The sequence below is a fragment of the Vicugna pacos genome, chromosome 32 (genome assembly GCF_048564905.1).
Source record: "Vicugna pacos chromosome 32, VicPac4, whole genome shotgun sequence".
NCBI lineage: Eukaryota > Metazoa > Chordata > Mammalia > Artiodactyla > Camelidae > Vicugna > Vicugna pacos.
In genome coordinates this window covers 7,986,470-8,002,817 of record NC_133018.1, presented here as the reverse complement: position 1 = coordinate 8,002,817, position 16,348 = coordinate 7,986,470, and the positions used below count along the sequence as shown (strand labels likewise).

Sequence of the window (16,348 nt, the reverse complement as noted above, 5' to 3'; positions counted from 1 at the left end):
ACACGGGCAGGCCTCCAGAGGCAGGCCCTCCTGGATCTAGGAATGCACACCTACAGAACACACACCCATGTGCCGGAGTACATACACTGCAGTTCGCAAACACGCCCGCCCCAATACACGAACACACAGATCTTTGTATGCCCTGGCACGTGTGGGCGCACAGTCCACGTATTTCTCTGTCTCTGTTGTTTCTGTGTCCCTGCTGATGAGTGGCATTTGCAGGCTTTTGCACTTTAAGGCACTGTCACCGAACCAAAGCTCATTTGGTTCCCACCGCCTTCTTGTGGGCCAGGCTTTACATGTTCCCATTTTACAGTTGAGAAAACTGAGCTTCTGATGGAACAGGGGACTCACATCAGGACAGCCAGCTACAAGGTGATGGAGCAGGCAGTCACGCCCAGATTCTCTGATTGCATCCCAACACAAGTGGTGGTGTGGCGGGGGTGAGGCCCGGGCCTGGTTTTGAGCCCCGGCTCTGCCGCTCACCAGCTGTGTGATCTCAGGTGGGTCTCCTCACCTCTGGGAGCTTTTGTCCTCGCTCACAAAGATGGAAGAGGACAGCAGCTGCTTTGTGGCGTCGCATGGAGGGTCCAGGGGAGAACTGCCGTGGAGGGACAGGTACGATGTGGGGGTGTGCCCTGTGAGCAGTGAGCAGATGTCATCTGTCTTATTCCTCTTATCTTGGTTCTGAGGAGAGAGGCCTGGGACAGGCCCTTCTCCCCCACATCCTCCAGGCGGAACCCACCCTGTCCACACCTCAGTTTGTGGGGTGATACATTTCTTTGGTTTAAGTTACCCAGATTTTGGTGCTTTGTCACGGCAGCCCTAGGACCCTGATGCAGATTTTGGTCCATAGCAAATCCAGAGGGCTGCTGGCAGAGTCCCATCCCGGGCATTGTCCCCACGCCGTGGCGGGTCTTGGGCGAGGGGCTCCAGGCATCTCCAGAAGAACAGGATCCACACATCCTAAGAGGAACGGGGGCCTGGGCGTTGCCACAGCCGACAGCCAGGCCCGCTGTAACAGTGACTTAGAGCTGACATAACAACCCTCGTATTCTTTTAGTGAGGCCTGAAAGGTGCTATTAAATGGAATATTGAGATAAGGAAGTGGGAGCGGGAAAGGTTAGACACTATTTATTCAGGTTTTCATGGGGCACTAAAATATCCTCCCTGCTGCCGCTGGCTGCCCCTCCCTCCTCCCCCTCCCCTCCCCTCCCCTCCCTCCTCCTGGGCACCTGGCCTGCCGGCTCTCCCAGAACACAGGACTCAGGAGGCCTCTGGCCCCGGTGCCATCTCCTTGGGAGGCAGCCTGGGCCTGGGCCTGGGAATAGGCTGGGTTCCGGGCTTGAGGGGACCCGGCTCTGAATCCTACCCCAGCCTGCTGACCTGCAGGGAAACAGAGTTTATGTGCTTGGGCAGTGGTGGGGAATCAGGGGGAGAGTGGGGGAGTGCATGGCCCAGGGTTCACTGCCTTCTCTTTCTCCAGAGCCCAGCTAGGGGCAGGAGGGGTGAGGGATGGTTAACAGCATCCTCATCCCACAGCACGACCCCTCAGACCGGCTAGTACCCTTGTAGTCTCCATCCTCCCCCTCCCCTTCCTTCCTTCTCCCCACCCCCCCGCTTCCTTCCCTCCCCCCCCACCTTTCTTTCCTTCCATCCCTCAGGTCTCCTTTGCACCAGAGATGCAGTGAGGGTAGGAGACTATGCTCTTGCCCTCGTGGAGCCCACATCTTCATTCATAGCAGTCCTGTCATTAGCCCCGTTTCACAGATGTGGCAACTGAGGCCTCCATAACTTGGGCAAGGCCACCCAGCTGCTCCGTGGTGGATGAAGGACAGAAACCCAGCTCTGTCCGACCGCTGACTCAAGTCTCTGCCTCTGAGAGCTGCCCGCAGGGACCGATGTGGGTGCTCCAGCAGGGGAGAGGTCCCCAAGCAAAAGGGGACAGAGTGGGCGCCCATGAAGTGTGAAGTCCTGGGAGAGCGACCGTGGGGGCCGGGGCAAGAAGGAGGGATAAAAGGTCATCTCGGCATTTGGAGAGGCCTCTGGGGTGGGGTCAGCCAGGGCAGGCTCCTTTCCAGGTGGTGGGTTATCTCAACCCATCCCCACCCACTTCCTCCATGGAAGGATTTACCAAGAAATTATAGTAGGCGTCGGGGCAGACAGACCCGAGTTCAAATCCTACTTCTGCCTCTCCCTAGCCACGCAATTCTGGGCAAGCGACTTGGAATTTCAGACTTCTCATCAGTGAAATGGACATGAGGATACCAACTTCCATGTATAGAGTGAGTTTTGGGGGCTACTGGAGGTGAGTGTGCTTCGTAAAGTGCTGTTGGATGTGAAGTTTGGGCCATTATCTGCATTTGTGTCTGTCTTTGCTGGAGACAGTGCGTGGAGAGCAGAATCCTTGACTGATTCAACTGTGTACTCAGTTGGCGCTCAATAAATGTTACAGGCATGATCTGCTGGGTGGATTATAGTTTTTAGTTTTTGTTTTGCTTTATTCCCTTTGTGGATTGGTATCTCCTCTGGGACCCCTGGAATGCTTCAAAGATGACAATGGTAATTAATTATTACTTAATGACAATAGTGACAAAGGCTCATTTCATCGAGCACTTTCTGTGTGCTTGGCTCATCAGATCTTCACAACAACCCTATGAGATGTGTACTGGTATTGTCCCTACTTCACAGATGAGGAAGGGGAGGATCAGAGATGTTGTGTTACTTGCCTAAGGTCACACAGCACATAAACTGAGGGGAGTTAGGACTCAAACCCAGGTCTGGGTTTTTCTGACTCTAAAGTGGGGTCACCCCAACCACTGGAGGACCCTGCCTTCAAAGGTTTGTGTCCTCGGGCCTGGGTAGAAGACAGAGTAATGTGAAGTCTGTCACCAGCTGGGCACTCACATCCACTAATAATACAGTCAATTGCTCCTTTCAAATTACAGTAAATGTTTCCCCCCTTGAACAAATCATTTACCGCAACTGCAGAAAGAGTGTCCTGTTTACACGCAGAGCCAAAGGAATTCCAATCTGAGTCTAATTATTGATGCTGCAGCTTCTGTGGCCTTGGGAAAGGGCTGCCTAATTGCACCAATTAATACCTGCCACTCGTGTGGGTCTGCCAGTTTTGAGGTTTGGTTTCCTTCCTCTGCGGGTGTGCGGACGCGATGGGTCCGTGCAGGCACCGTGGGTCCAGAGCTCCAGGCCATGGGCTGAGTGTGTTTTTGTTTTCAAGGCATTGTCATTTTCAGGGGGTGGGGTGGGCAGCCCAGGCGCCCTGTCAGACCTCCCCCTGGTGGGGGCTGCCTCCTTCCAGGAGGGTGAGAGACCGCTGGGGCATGCTGTCCAGATGCCAGCCCCCGCTCCGCCTCTGACACCCTCTGAGATCTTGGGCAGGGCATGTCTCCAGCCCAAGCCTGGGTTTCTCCACACAGAAAATGGAGTACCAAGTACAGATGCTGTGTGAACTCTAAGGGGCTAGCCGGGCTGAAGGAGTTATTACTAAAGATGGCAGGGCAGTGGCTGCGAGGTCAGGAGACTGGGGCTCTTGTCTTGGGTCCACCTCTTACTTTGCTGCAGACCGTGGGACAGTGCCTTCACTTTCTTGGGCCTCCATTCCCCCAGCTGCAAAGTAGGAGTGATTTAATCTCCCCCGTCTGATGCCTGTGCGGGAACCTTGCCAATAGCACCCTGGCCGGTGAACATGGAGGCTGTGACTGTCCCGTAGGGCTGACGAGTTGGGTGATGAGTTGCCTGCCGTATTGGGAAAGGGAAACGCCGCTGGGGATTGTTTGGGTGGCAGGTGGGGTGCTGGGTGTGAGTGGAGAGGCCAAAGAAACATCATGGGCTTCAAATGAAACTGACCACCTCCAGCTCTCCTGAGCTGGGTGGTCTTCAATATAATAATTGCAACAATGACTCACTGGTGCCTAGTGTGCACCAGGTACTGTGTGATACATGCCACATGTAGGATCACATAAATGTGGTCTCTAGGAGGGAGGTATTATTTTTATACCCATTTTACAGATGAGGAAGTTGTGGCTCAGAGAGATCAAGTAAGTTTCCTGAGGTCACACAGCCAGAGCTTTGTCAGAACCAGGATTTGGACCCCATTCCCTAGGATTCCAGAGCCTGTGCCTGTCACTGCTACATCTTCCTGCCTCCAGTTGCCTCAGTCTCTGCGTCTGTATAAGGGGTCGGTGTTAACTTCTTCTGGGCAAAGACGTGGCTAAGACTGGGCAGGATCAATGATGTAAGTCGTGAGGCCCAGGGCGTGGCACCTGGAGGGCCACATGACCAGCAGGAGCCGTGGTTCTTCATGGATGTGTGTGGGTCGGAGACTCTCAGCCACTGTTCCATCCTCCCACTCACAGTAGCTCAACGAGGCCTGGTGGGAAGGTTGGCTGTTTATTTCTCAAGAGAGCAGGGGTTGGCTGGGCTGGGTGTTGTCTTATCCTTGTAGTCCCTTTTGTTGGCGATCCCTGTCTTTGGTTTCCTCAGCACCCCTGGGGCTTGTGGTCCCACCTGAGCGCACGTGGGGCTGCATTTCCTGATGTGACAAATTGTCACCACGCATTATGTGTCATCAGCCCCGCAAAACAGTGACACCAGAGCCTGATGCCACACAATCAACAAAAAAAACGAGGTGGGTTCCCTGGTGGGGGGGGAGTCTCGGGCCTTGACAGGAGCCCTGCAGCCCCCCGCCCCCACCTCCGACTCAGAGCCCCTCTGCTGCTTCTTGGCAGAGCCTGCAAGGCCCCGAGGGGGTGGGGCTCTGCCGGCGGGGCCGCCGCTCACCTGGGGATGAGCTTGATGTCCCGGAGCCTGACACATGCCTTGTATGAGGTCCCCAAATTAAAAGAAACAAAGCTCCTTAGTCAAAGGCAGTCTGGGCCTGGTGGGGAGACGTGGCAGGGCTCCAGAGTGCGGTGACTGACTGATTTCCCCTAATTACTGCTGGTTTAATATTTATAGGGTTGGTGCCAGAGGGCTGCAAGGGAGGTATTCAGCCTGAATGGCTGCTGTGGGAGGTAGGGTGGGGAAGAGGGGTGGGGGGTGGGGGGCGGGGAGGCCCTGGTTGGGGCCACTGAACAGGCAAGAATCTGCCTGCATTCAGAGTCCTGGTTGGCCAGACCTAACTAATCTGCCCCTGGCACCTTCCTGAGGCACAGAGAATGTCCATTTATGTCTCACTAACTATGTACTGGGCACTGGGCTCAGACCCTGCCAGCCTGGAGGACCCCGTGTCCTAGTAGTTCAAAGTGCAGGCTCTGGAGTCAGACAGATTGTGTTTTTAATCCAAATTTGACTTCTTCTTAGCTGTGTGCCCTTGAGTGAGTGACCACACCTCTATGAGCCTCAGTTCCTTTGTCTTCAAATGGTGGTAATATTATACCTTCCTCTTGTGGTTGGTGTAAAGATCCAGTAAGGTAAAACAGGCAAGGTGCTTAATACAGGGTCTGACAGAGTTGTGCTTAATAAAAAGTAGCTGTATCGATGAATCTGTAGGTGTTACTTTGTGGGATTGAATTCCCCTGTATCAGTTTGCTATGGACTCAATGATGCTGCATAACAAACCAGCCCAAACTTGGTGGCTTCACTAATTTATTCTCCCGGATTTGTGGGGTGGTTGAGGGTTGGTTCATTTAGACTGGGCTCATCTGGGTGCATCTGCTGATCTTGGCTGTACTTGCTTGAGTCGTTGGGGATGGCGGCATGGCTCGTCCAGGCTGGATTCTGTCCACATGGCTCTCTCCTCTTCCTGGGACCAGCACTGGTCTGTGCCTGTTGCTCTCTTGGCCATGCCAGAAGCATGCGAGATTATTGTCTATCCTCCCACCTAACATTCCTATGAAGGAGAGATTATCATTTCCATTTTCCTGATGAGGAAAGTGAGATTTGGATTCTGGAAGTCACTACTGGTGGGACTAAGATCTTAATGCTTCAAAGACCATGTTCTCAATCACCAGGTGTGCCGAGCCACCTTGCATCAAAATAGAAGGTACCATTGATCACACCTGTACTATATGCCAAGTGCTTTGCATGAGTTATCTTTAATCCAAAGCAACTGTCGGATGAAGGCATTTACATCTCCAGTCTACAGACGAGGAAGGTGGGGCTCAGGCTAAGGAACTTGTCCAAGCTCTCGTAACTAATAAGTAAATAACAAACTGAAGATCAGAACACAGGTCTCTTTAACTCCAACATGTCTTTATACCTGAGATTTCCTCTCCTTGGCTCTCTCTCTCTCTCTCTCTCTTTCTTTCTCCCCCTCCCCTGTCTTTCTGCAGCCAGCCTGTGTGTCCATCAAAATAATAAGTGTTCAATAAATTGTAATAAGTAATAGACACTAGAAACTACAGTGAATCTGTCCCCATTTTAAGGATGGGGAAACTGACTTGCAGAGGTCTCTTGCTTGGATCACAGAGCCAGGAGTGGTTTTACAGCACAGAACCAGCACTTGAACTCTGGGCTGCCTGCCACCCAATCTGGAGTTTTTGTGTCTCTGCAATGTTGAAGTGCTAAGAAGGGTAGGTTGCAGTGTGTCATATAAGAAATTGGAACTGAGGCTCAGAGAGGTGTGGTCACTTGCCCAAGGGCACACAGCCAAGAATTTGGCTATCTCTGGGCTCTCCCTCCTCTTCCCCACCCACCCTATTCTCCACCTGATTAATTGATGCCTTTCTGCGCTCAGGTATCTGCATCCAACAGGCTGCCCAGTCTCCCACACTATTTTCTCTTCCATCAAAGCTTGCCCTCCTGGTCTCATTACTTCTGGTCTTGCTGGGGACAGGCGCTCATTTGACGAGCTAACGTGGGCCACTTGGGGGTGCAGGGCTGAGGATGGTACCTCATATAGCCTCTCCTCCTGACCTCCCCCCAACCCTCCCGAGCTAACCCGGGTGAACATTCCCTCCGACTCCCTGAGCCTCTGTTGCCTCATCTGCAAAACGGGGAGAGTCACACATCCTTCAAAGGCTGTTGCCATCCTTGGACATGCTGCTGTCTGGTCTTAGCACAGCATCCTGCAAAGAGGAAGCACTCAAGAAATGTAAGCTATTGTTACTGTCAGTTGGACCCTGCAATATTTTTCAAGGGGAAAGGGAAAAAGAAAAGCTTCACATTGTGGAAGCTGGCTGACTTAGGTTCCCTGAACCATTATTCTGCAGACGGAGAAATTATCTAAACTCCATCCCAGACTCCAGGAGTGCGGGAGAGGAGGAGGGAGAGAGTCCCCGGGCTTCCAGCTGTTGCCAAGGTGGGGTAAGGAGGCGCAGGCATGGGCTAGTGACAATAGTCCGCCTGCTCAGAAGGGCCCAGGGGTGTGGCCACGTGCACACAGCCAGCTGCCGAGGGGCTGGGGCCACTCTTGGACCAGAAGCTTCCCAGCGTGTCCTTTGTCCCTGACTCAGGTCTCCTTGGGCTGTGGTGGGGCGCTGTGGAGCGTCTCTGGGAAGAGCATCAGTGCTCTCCTGCGTGGGGGTGGGGGGTGGGGGGGAGGAGAGAGAGAGAGCGCGCGAGTGAGCTGCCAGAGCAATTCTCAGTGAAATCCCGGCGGGTTTGTGTCAAGGACAAAATAGTGTGTCCCATGGGTAAATATAGTTAACACAGCTGCAAAACAGAATTTATTTCTTGTTTGAGATATCATTTTTAAAGTATGGCATAGGGAGAGCTTTAAAAATGAAATTATAGCAGGCAATAAAAAACCTCATAGGCACTGTATTCAAATTATGCTACAGTAATAGGCCAAGTTCATAAATAAACATTGCGGGTTAACCCTTTCTGAGCCGCGTGGGCAGATATGCTGAGACCCAGCTGGGAGAGGTGGTTTTAAACCCCGATGGGAGGAAACAGCATCGCCTTTCAAAATAGAATCGCCTTGCAAGTGTCCCTTGGCTCCCTCCACCCACCTTGTCCCCCCAGTCTTTTCTGTCTGGCTTCTCCCTTTGGGTGTTAAAGGGACACGGGTGATTTTTTGCTAAAATGAGGGGTTTGAGTTTGCAGAAATGTGCCCCAGACCTCTGTGCTCTCTGAGCTGGGAGTATTTTAGGGTCTGGATTAGGTAGGGTCCTCTCAAAACTCTCTGAATTTCCCACCTCCTCTTAAAAATATCACGTATTATGTTACTGTTCCCTCTCTCTCATGACATTTCAGTACAGGGGTTCTACGTGCTGTTGGGGGTGATTTACCCCCAGTGAATACGTGGCAATGTCTGGAGGTGTTTCTGGTTGTCACAACTGGGAGGTCCTCCTGGCATCTGGTGGGTGGAGGCCAGCGATGCTACTGCCGTGCATAGGACGGTCCCCATCGCAAAGAATGACCCGGCCCCAGATGTCCACAGTGGCGAGGTTGCTAAGCCCAGCTTTATCGTAATTCCTTGTTCAGTGTCTGCCGACCTCTTTGAAAGCTGGCACGTGCTGTCATGATCACAGCTGAATTTTATCGCTTAGCCTAGCGCATGGTGCACAGTAGGTCTTCAGGGATTTGCTAAAAGGTTGAATGAATGAATGGAAATTCTCCCCTGCCCCTTCTCTCCCCAGTGGACTCTGATTCATCCTTTTATTTTTAGCTCAAAGATTGCTTTTTCAGGGGAGGTCTCCACTGGACCCCGACTCTGAGGTTCCCACCCCCACCCCCAAGTGCTGACCCCTGAACCTTGTTTCTCATCTTTGAATTTACTTGTCCATTGCCCACAAGCAGCTGTCTTGACGGCCTTAGCTAAAGTGGCCTCCCTCGTGTCACTCCCTCATCCTCCTGTTTCGTTTCCGTCAGAGCGTTTATCAGCAGCTGAAATCATTTTGTTGAACATGTTGCCATAGCTGGGTCCCTGGTGCCTGGTGTGGCCCCTGGACCAGAGCGGCTGTGCGGTGCACACTTGCTGAACGTGTTGGGGAGGGTCAGAGAATGGGAAAGCCCCTCTTGCTCTAGACACCCTGCTCTCCTCCCTTGGGTTCCTCCCAAATCTCCTTCCTCCGGAATGGAGGCTGAAAAACCTCTGATCTCTCTCTGCCCTGTACCAGTAACTTGTTGGGGGAACCTGGCAAGTCTTTCTCTCTCTTCTCTGCAAACAAAGGCGTTGGGGCACAGCCATGCTTTGAAACTGGGTGTGTGTGTGTGTCAGAATCACCCTCTCGGAGTTTTCCTGAGGGGCAAAGCCCTATTCCGTGCAGACCTGCAGAGTCAGATTCTCTTCAAGGGCGAGTGCCCTGCTCTGTGCTTTGGTGTAAACTCCCCGGGCAGTCTGAATTCAGAGCATGGTTCGCAGCCAGACAACCAGGGGGACTTCTGGAGCCCCCTCCAGCCCCAGCATCTGACATCTCTGTGATTTTCAGATGCCCAGCCTGGGCCATTTATCTGCGTACCTTTCTTCCCAGGATCCCCTGGCACTTTTGCTAATTTAATAGCATTTAATTTAATTTCGAGGTGATTTTTTAAAAAAAGGCTGTTGCCGCAGAAGCCCCAACCATCTCATTCCTCTTCCTCCCTGAGGCTGGAAATACATCTTGTGGCGGGAGCCAGGCTTCTGGCCACGGATGTCCCTTGGAGGGCCCACAGCCTTTTTGCCAAAAATGCTGAGGTTGCTCTCTACCCATTGGGCATAATTACCTTCTTCCTCTCCAGAGCCCTCTGCGTGTTCCAACCTGAGGAGGAAAGAAAGGGCTGGAAAAGCAGACCAAGTTAGAGTCTGACTCATGAGCTCTTATCTCAGACAAAGGGATCAACATAACCCACACACGTACACGCACACACGTGCGTACACGCGGACACACACATGCACATGCACACGGTTCATTCTTGCATGTTCTTTCAGGCTGGCTGGCTGCAGCTGTTGGCTACATTGAGCTTTGAGCTTTCTCCTGAATTTTCTAGATTTTCTTTTCTCCTGGATGTTCATGGGCTTTCTTCCAGAGATATGCCACATCCATTTCTTTGCCTCTTTTTAATTATTTTGTTATTTTAACCCAATTTTACATGTGCTTGATCATCAGAACTCACCTTAGATTCATCTGTTCACACATTAAATACTTTTTATTGAGAATCTCTCATGTGGCCAATGTGAAGACGGGCACAGGGGTGAGTCAGACGGACAAGGAGGACACAGCCTGCCCAGGAGGAGAGGCAGGTACAGGGGAGGTTCTTATGGGTAAACATGGGGAGGGAATGTGGAAAATAGGGGATGGGCAGGTAATCCCAGATGTCTTAGGGGAAGCACCCCCAATAGAATAATTATGCTACTTGTCCGGAGAGCAACCATAAGGAAAAAGACAGAATGGAGATGGTGAAAATATCCCATTACATCCAGACAAGTTGAAGTTCTTTTCTCACCTGTGGCAGAGGTTACTAGCTCTTCCACAAATCTATTTCATCTTCCTCCAGGAGACACAGCTTAGGTCCATCTCCCAGCCTCTCTCACGGTGGCCGTGAGACCAAGTTCTAGTCAAATGTGAGTAGAGGTGACGGGCTCCACACCCAGACGTGGTCCATAAATCCTCCCTGATGTGAACCTGAGTGCTCTTTCACTGCTGATTTAATTCAGATCAGTCAGGAGAGCTGGGAGCCCTGGAGCTGAGGATGGAGGAGCCACAATATGGCAAGAACCTGGGTCTCTAATGCCTCTTGGAGGAAAGTCACCCTAGAGAGTTGCCCAACCAGGAATGTTTACAGCAGACTTTACAAGAGCTAGAAATAGACCTCTACCATGGTTAAGCCATTGCACATTTCAGGGTTTGTTTTTTACCTCAGCTGACATTACTGTAATCTATGAACCCTTCAACCCTTCTGTCACCTGTGTCTGTAAATTAAGTTTTGTTGAAACATAGCCTGTGGCTGCTTTCAGGCCGTAGCAGTAGAGTTGAGTAGTCATGACAAACTGTATGACCTGCAAAGCCTAAAATATCTACTGTCTGGTCTTTTACAGAAATCATTTGCTGACACTGGCCTGCGCTAATACGCCAAGCATCTAGGTCAGAGCCAGAGGAAATCTAGGTTCTTCTCCTGCTGTTCCTTTGAAGAGACCATTCCTCGATGCTCTGCCTTTCTGCCCTGATTGGTTCTGGTTTCCTTGGCCCCTTTGTCTCCATTCCTTGGGCACAACTTGGCTTTGTGAGTTAGACCCAAACAGAGACTTCAGAAAAGGATGATTAGGGGTGTGCATTCTTTAACCTCCTCAGCCTCCTCCTTCTTAGCTCTGATTGCCTGAATCATCTAGCCTAATTCCCTGACTGTCCATACTTGCGAGCAGACACAGAGAGAGAGAGATGTAGACTTTCCCAGGGTCACCCAGCCAGTGAGTGGCTGAGAGGTCTTGCAGAGAAGGCTGGAGGGCTTGGGGCTTCTGGATAAAAACAGCTAATGTTCACTGAGTGCTTGCTGTGGGCGAGGCACACATTCACTCCTTCCAGGAAACCTCATTGTGCTGACATCATCATCACTCCCATTTTATAGATGGAGAAACTGGGGCACAGAGGGAAGCTAACTCACCCAAGGTCCGCTCTACTGGGGAAGCTAGGGTTTGAAGGCAGCAGTGTGAGTTCAGAGCCCATGTTCTTGCCCGTGGTGCCCTAATGAATGTTATCCTTGCCTACTTGGAGTCTTGAAACTTTCTTCTAATCAGCGTCAGTAGGAAGAGACTCAGGTGTACAGGGTGGTCCTCTTCTTAGCCCCTCCTCTCCTGTCCCACCTCCCTGTGATCCTCAAAGCCTGAATGGTTCATCAATTTTGTTTGCATATCCAACTTGAGACACTGTCATTTCATTAACTCAAGTGAGGGGCTCTTCATACGAGGCTGAGTTTCAATAATTCTCTTTAAAGTTACGGAGAAATGTATGCTTAATTATATTTGCGTATGAAAAATAGGATCTAATTAGTTTGATTGATTATTATTTTAACCCTAATGGCATTTTGAGTATCTGTCCCAACTAATAGCAAGTGTATCGCTAATAAATCATTGAATTTTTATGGCATGGTCTATTGAGCTGGCTTATGAAATATATTTTATTAATATCCCGGAATGTATTGAAACTGATACAAGTCAAACAACTGCTCATTTATTAAACTGTTTAAATGTCAGTTTTATACAAGAGTAATAATACAGGAAATATGTGCATTCAGGAGACATCAGCAGGCCACGGGTACTCAAAATATTAGTTATCTTGGAAAAATATATTATGGAAATAAAAGTCCAATTATGTCATTTATTGCATTAAATAAATCTCTATTGACTAACATAAATGTTGCCCATTAGCAGATGCACTTTCTTTCAAACTTTTTAATTCTCTAGGATTGCACTCAAGGGCATAGGGAGCCTGGATCGCCAGGAAAGGGGAGTCACTGAAAGCTGTGGTCAGTTTCCCTCCTTGTGGACTGAGGCTGTCCTGAGCACTAATGGTCCCCAGGACGTCCTCTCTTAAGGGTTCCTCTTCTGGGACATCGCCAAGGACTGGGGTGCAGGTGCCAGCTCTTCCAGGAGCACAGATGTCATCCTTCATTTGTTCACCTGATGGGCACTTCTGGGGTGCATGCTGTGTGTCAGGCACTGCACCCTGGGGACACTGGGGTGCACCAGACCGGTAGGGATCCTGCTCCCATGGCGATGACATTCTAGTGGGGATAAAATTAAAAAATAAACTCTTTTTCTCCGCTGTTACTATGCGTACCAACTAAAAGGAAAAAGCAGTTTTTCTTCTACGACGTACTTCGCTTCCGACACCAAGGGTGTGGGTTCTTCCCTGCACCAACCAATTCTCCAGCTGGGTGTCCTCCCATTCAGTTCCGACACTAACGACCTGGGGTTAGTGCAGACCCCACTGGCTGGGGACTCAGTCCCACTGACTGGCCCGCCTGATTGACCAGCCATATGTTGAGGATTCCCACAGTCCCCTCCTTGGGTTCAGTAATTTGCTGGAACACCTCACAGAACTCACGAAGATGCTTTACTTACTGTTATTTATTATGAAGGCTACAACTCAGGAACAGCCAACTGGAAGAGATGCGTAGGATAAGGTACATGGGAAGGGGCGTGAAGCTTCCTTGGCCTTTCTGGGTGCGCCACCCTCCCAGTACCTCTATGTGCTCACCAGCCTCAAAGCCATCCAGACTGCCGTTTTGGGTTTTTACGGAGGCTTCATTACCTAGGCATGGTTCAGTCACTGGCCACTGGTGATTGAACTCAATCTCCAGCCCCGCTCACCTCCCCTGAAGTTAGGGGACAGGACTGAAAGTTCCAGCCCTCTGATCACATGGTTGGTTCCCCTGGCAACCAGCCTCCATCCTGAGAGATTTTCCAAAAGTCACCTCATTAACATAAATTCACTGTAGTTGAAAGGGACTTATTATGAATAACAAAAGCGATTCCTCTCACCCCTGTCACTCAGGAAATTCCAAGGGTTTTAGGAGCTCCGTGCCAGGAACTGGGAACAAAGACCAAATATATATTTCTTATTATATCACAACATCACGGCGAGACAATGGACAAAAGAAAAATGAGACAATTTCCAATAGTGATACATGCTAGGAAGGGAATAAGGCAGGCTGCTGGGGTGGGGGATGCCCTGGGCAGGGTGCCTTTAGATTGGAAAGTCGGGGAGGAGGACAAGGAGCTAGCCAGTGAAAGAGCCCAGAGCACGGACTCCCAGGCAGAGTGGGCAGCAGGTGCAAAGACTCTGAGGTTAGAGTGAGCTTAACTCGTTTAAATAACAGACTGAATGCTGGTGGGGCAGAGAGTGCTAGGAGTGGGGTAATGACAGAGGAGGGGGCACCAAATCATGAAGGACCTCACAGACCAAGAGAAGGAGCTTGAGTCTAATTCTAGGTGTGATGGGAATCCCTTGGGCCGGATTCAGGAGAGGGAGATAGATTTTTATTTTGCCAAGGCCACTAGGGTGCTGGGAGGAGAATGGACTGCAGGGGGCCAGGATGGCCACGGAGAAACAGGGAGGCGGCAGGTGCAGTCATTAAGGGCGGGATGGGGGAGGGAGAGAGGTTGACGGTTCTGGATTTGTGTGGAGGTCAAGTTGACAGGGTACGCTGATGGATTAGAGATGGGGAGACAGGGAGAGAGGAGCCAAGGATGCTTCCAGTGTTTGAGCTGAGCATCTAGGTACCATTTCCTGTGCTAGAGAAGAGGGTATGGGATGAAACAGCTTGAGTAGCAAAGTCAGGAGTGTATTTTTGGTCATATCAGGGTTAGAGGGGCCGGTACGACTCATTTAGTCTGGTGGTTCTCAAATGTTAGAGTGTATCAGACTCTCAAGGATGCTGGTCTCCATCCAGAGTCCTGGACCTTGTCCCCAGAGGTTCTGACTCATCAGGTCTGGGGTGGGGTGTTGACATGAGTTTCTTTTCGGGGTGGGGGTAACCCCTGGTGGTTCCAATGTGCAGCCATGTTGGAGGACCACTTTTCCAGCGCCCTCATTTTGCAGAGTGGGAAACTGAAGCCCGGGGAGGAGACAGGATTGGCAAATCGGTGGCAGAACTAGGATGCAAACATGGGAATCCTGGGCCTTGACATGGCTTTCTGCTCTTCCCAAGGCTCAGGCTGCCTTTGTCATCACGAAAGGAGCCCGAAGGCATATTCTAGTGCTCTGGGTAGGCAAAGCCCAGACATTATAGCTCAGCCTAGCTCCAAAACGCTCAGGACAGAGGTGGGATATAGGAATTTTTAGAGTTAGAGGCAGTTGGGGTTGATTCAGTGTTTGGGCACTGCCATCTTGCTGTGCAACCTCGGGCAGTTCATGTAACCTCTCTGATCCTTGGCTTCTCTACATATAACTGGACATAAGAATGATGCCTTCTTCACAAGATGTCCTGAGGATCCAATGGGATTCTCACTTGAGGGGCTTAGCACAGCCCTTGGCACATGGTAAATCCTAAATACACATTAGCTATAATACTGATACAAATTACTGCAGATATCCGATGGTGACCTGGGGAGGCAGTCAGAGCAGTGGTAATAGCATGGACTTGGGAATCAGACAGATCTGGGTTCAAATTCCACTCCTTTGCTGTGGGTCCCTGGGAAGGCATTCTACCTCTCTGAGCCTCTGTTTCCTCATCTGTAAAATGGAAGGGCGGGCACTATCCTACCCATGTGTAGGGTTGGTTTGTGGAGTTGAGAAAAATTGAGCATCAGATTTCAGGCTCAGAGCCTGGTCCTCAAATACTGGGAGTTATTGGAATTATTATGCCCCCTTCAATTCACTGACCCAAATTCCAGTCAATTGCAACTCCAGTGGAAAGCCTCTGCTGCTGCCTGGGGCCTGCCACGTGGGTGGCCGTGGAGGACAGCGCATGCCTGGGGTCTCCCCACTGCCGTCTTTCTAACTTGCTGTGTGACCTTGGGTGAGCCACTCACCCTCTCTGGCCCCTGTTGCCTTCTGCGAAATGAGGAGGTTCGTCTGGTTAATCGCCAAGGTCTTTTTCAGAGCCTTTAAAAAAAAATCGATGATGGTAAAGGTCTGTGATTAGTGAGAAACCATCTGCCCCAGGCGAAGACTAGACCCTCCCCAACCTTTCCAGGGGAATAAAACAATAAGCAGAAGGCTTAGCAAATTGCCATCTCACAGGCCTTAAAACCGAATATCTGCTTTTGTATCAGCCCTGATTGAAATTCTTCTGCTAGGGCGGCCGTCCCCGCCATCAATGCCTTAATTAGAAATTAGGACAGTCACATTGGCATAAATTAAATCAGACTAAAGATGATTAACAAAGTAATGCAAGAAATCATTAAATTAAACCATTGTGCCAAGTCCTCTGCTGATCTATCACAAATTTGGGCTGCTAATGAGGTCTTAATTAGTAAGTTAGGTCGAAATAATTCATGTCATTCACTTCAAAGACAGCCCTCTTTCTTGCTTTCTTTCTTTTTTTTTTTTTTCTCCTCTTTTCGAATCCAAGCCCTAATGCAGATTTATCCGTGGCTGCAGAAGTGGGCGGGAGGACATCATCAATAAACAGCAGAATTCCTTGGATTATCAAAACTTGCTCGGCATCAAATGTATTTTGGGGGAGGCTCGTTCTAATGTCAGATTAGGCAGAACGGGGATAAACAGCTGGCGATCCGAAGATGACGGAATGGCAGAAAGAAATGGAACAGCCTGGAAATTCATCACCTCATGGTACAGATGGGAAAACTGAGGACTGGACGAGAGAAGGGTCTTAGCGCTGGGGGCAGAGCTGGGACTCTGACGTCCTGATCGAGGATTTGCTCTTCTCTCTATTGCTTTGCGATGTCTTCCCAGTGTCCAGAAAAAGCAGCAGGTGAAGGAAGCAGGTTCTGAAATGATTCAGTACTATTCAGTTTAGTCAGGAGGAGGCCCCTGCCGAGTAGAGATTGGCAGCTTCATGG

At 50.5% G+C, this 16,348-nt stretch overlaps 1 long non-coding RNA gene across 1 annotated transcript; it reads right to left on the bottom strand.

Annotated features, from left to right (window-relative positions):
* Positions 1 to 12,253: 12,253 nt before the first annotated feature.
* Positions 12,254 to 16,348, bottom strand: LOC140691016 (uncharacterized). The gene is made up of 3 exons (XR_012066466.1): positions 16,113 to 16,348; positions 15,356 to 15,428; positions 12,254 to 12,603 (listed from the first exon to the last, which is right to left on the bottom strand). It is a non-coding gene; the product is annotated as an uncharacterized lncRNA (long non-coding RNA).